Genomic DNA, 3,657 nt, shown 5'->3' with positions numbered 1-3,657 from the left:
AAAACTTCGAATTGGTTGGTGGTTTGTTAGTGGAAACGGTTGGAGATTGTGTTGGTGTTTGACAATGGGGTTGGGTGGTCTTTCTATTTGAATGTATTCTATTTTTTATTTATTTTTATTTTTATTTTTATTTGGGGTCGCTAGGGTTTGGATTTATACTTTGTGTCAAGTTTTTGGAGAAGAAGAAGATCGCGATTTGGTTTTGGAAAGTGGCGGCGCTATATAGATAGAGGCCAGTCGCTCTTTGATTTTGGACTTCAGAGTTTGGCGCTGGTCGCTCGGTCGATTAGCGCTGCTTCGGTGGAGAAGTCGGCCCAAGCCCAATTCGTATTTTTCGACTTTTGTCGATTTTTAAGCGCAATTTCAAACTAGATTTCCCGCCGTTATTATCGGTCCGATTCTTTTGAATGAGATATGGAAATGATCAGGAGAGAATTTCCAATCCAATGATCCATAAAACACTCGATTCCAAACCGGGGTGACGAATAAGATAGTGGAAAACGCCTCGTAGTGCGTGCATGGCGTAAGTTATCGCGAACGAATGAACACTAAATTTGGTAACGTCAACCCAAATGAACTATACTAATGGACCTAAACAAACACAACTAGAAAGTTCGAGCAATCCGGATGGAAAGACTGATTTCCACCCCCAAACAAATTTTTAACCACAAAATTTGTTTACAACGCGGGTCGTTTAAAGTCGATTCCCAAGACTTGTTGGATTGCTATGTCTATGATTTTTATGAATTTTAATTTATTTTTATTTGTTTACTATAAGAAACACGAAAAACAATAAATACATAATTCACTCCATAGAGGAACATGACTCAAAAAATCGGTGAAAAACATCACGAAAGTGGAAAACGTGAATTATGTGAATGTGGACTTAGGATCCGGTACTTCTGACCACACACTCCATAAGGAGGGCCGGTTACTGAATGGTGTACTTATCGGTATATGGAAATGAAAGTAAGTACACCAAATGACAAGGTCGTCCTCATAGGCGGTGGTCCTGTAAAAGGACTTCCTCCACATCGGGGGACAAAAGTTCGTGAAAATGTTTTTTAACCGTTGACCATTAACTTGAAAGGTACCGTTGTCATTGGGATTTACCAAGGTAATTGCCCGTAAGGGGGTGACTTGATAAACTTAAAAGGACCGGACCAACGGGTTTTAGTTTCCACGGGAAAATATGTAGCGGGGAGTTGTAAAGCAAAACATTTTGTCCGACCACAAACTCTTTGGCGCAAGATATGCTTATCATGAACACGTTTCATATTGGCTTTATAATCCTTGGCGAGATCGTAAGAATCGGCCTGCGGATTTCTTCAAGCTCATTTAATTGTAACTGCGTTTTGCGCCTCTCATCAATATTGAAATTAAGGCTTTTTATAGCCCACAGAGCACGGTGCTCTAATTCAACGGGCAAATGACATGGTTTCCCAAATACAAGTCTAAAGGGAGACATACCTATAGGAGTTTTGAAAGCAGTTCTATATGCCCATAAGGCATCCGATAGGACGCTCGACCCGATCTTTCCTATCAGGGTTTACTGTTGTTTCTAAAATCTTTTTGATTTCCCTATTAGAAACTTCTACTTGTCCGCTAGTTTGTGGATGATAAGGAGTTGCTATTTTGTGTGTAACTCCGTACTTTTTCACTAGGGATGCAACAACTCTGTTGCAAAAATGTGTTCCCCCATCACTAATGATGGCTTTAGGAATGCCAAACCTACGAAAATGTATTCTTTAATAAAAATACTACGGTCTTATGGTCATTGCTTACGCAAGCTAGGGCCTCTATCCATTTAGACACGTAGTCCACGGCAACTAGAATATAAATATAACCGCGGGGAAAGGGAAAGGGCCCATGAAATCAATACCCCAAACATCGAAAATTTCTACTATCAAGATTGGATTTAAAGGCATCATATTACGCCGTGATTAAGCCCAAGTTGTTGGCAACGAATACACGCCTTTGCAATGCACTTGGGCATCCTTAAAAAGGGTAGGCCAATAAAATCCATTGAAGAACTTTAGCGGCTGTTTTCATTCCGCTTAAAGTGGCCACCACACTCTTTGTCATGGCGAAGGATAGAACTTCATTATATTCCCACCGGGAATGCAACGGCGAATAATCTGATCCGCACAATACTTAAAAAGGTAGGGCTCATCCCAATAGTATAAGCTTGACTCTCGCCAAGAACTTTACGTTCATTTCTTGACCAATTATGAGGCATAACATCAGCCGCTAAATAATTTACGATGTCCGTGATACCATGGTGATGAAAAAATAGCATACAGATGCTCATCGGGAAAAGAGTCGTATGGACTCGAGAATCACTACTATCGTCATTTGTAAGTCTAGATAAGTGATCGGCAACTACGTTTTTCGACCCTTTTTTTCCTTTATTTCTAATGTGAACTCTTGCGGAGAAGAATCCATCGGATTAATCTCGCTTAGCATCCTTCTTTGCAAGAAGGTACCTAAAGGTCTGCATGGTCCGTGTAAACTAAAGTTTTAGAACCAACCAAATAAGGGCCGAAATTTATCTAAAGCATAAATGACAGCTAAGAATTCTTTTCAAGTAGTTGTATAATTCCGTTGAGCATCGTTTAAAGTTTTACTAGCATAATAAATAATGATGGACTTATTATCTAGTTTCGTCCCCAAGACACGCACTAACCATGATAGTCACTAGCATCACACATGAGTTCGAAGGTTTTGACCAATCGGGGAGGTGTATAATAGGTGCATGGTTAGGGCGTGCTTTTAAGGTGTCAAAAGCCTGTTTACAGTTAAAATTAAAATCAAAGATTGCATCCTTCAAAAGCAGGTTAGTTAAAGGCCTAGCTATTTTCGAAAAATCTTTAATGAACCGCGCTATAAAACCTGCGTGGCCTAGAAAGGCTCTAATCTCACCGACGGTCGGTCGTGGTTTAGGTAGGGTCGCTATCTTATCTAGTTTGGCTTTATCTACTTCGATGCCATCACTAGATACAATATGACCTAGTACTATGCCCTTTTGACCATGAAATGACACTTTTCCCAATTTAAAACGAGGCTCTTTTCTTCACACCGTGTCAAAACCTTAGACAAAGGTTAGACAAACAAATCGTGAAGGAGTCTCCATAGATAGAAAAATCATCCATGAAAACTTCCATAAAGCCTACCTCTACCATGTCACTAAATATATGAAGCATACATTTGGAAGGTACCGGGAGCATTACAAATACCAAAAAGGCATTAGTTTATAGGCATATGTTCGAAGGGACATGTGAAGGTTGTCTTTTCTTGGTCATCAATATCAATAATAATCTGAAAATAGGCGGAGTAGCCATCCGTAAAACAATAAAGGCATGACCGGCCCGGGACGTTCAAGCATCCGATCTATAAATGGTAAGGAAAGTGATCCTTTCGTGTCATAGCATTTAAACGCCGTAATCAATACAGATTCTCCATTTCATAGGACCTTGAGTGACAACATAGTCACCCTTCCCGTTACGCACCATGGTAACCCCGATTTCTTAGGAACTACATGAATGGGACTTACCCATTCGCTTATCGGAGATTGGGTATATAATTCCCGCGATCGAAAGTAATCGCAAGACTTCTTCCCTAACCACCTCTTTCATGGCAGGGTTTAAGCGCGTACCG

Source organism: Coptis chinensis, chromosome 1 (genome assembly GCF_015680905.1).
Source record: "Coptis chinensis isolate HL-2020 chromosome 1, ASM1568090v1, whole genome shotgun sequence".
Lineage (NCBI taxonomy): Eukaryota > Viridiplantae > Streptophyta > Magnoliopsida > Ranunculales > Ranunculaceae > Coptis > Coptis chinensis.
This window is presented reverse-complemented; position numbering follows the sequence as displayed.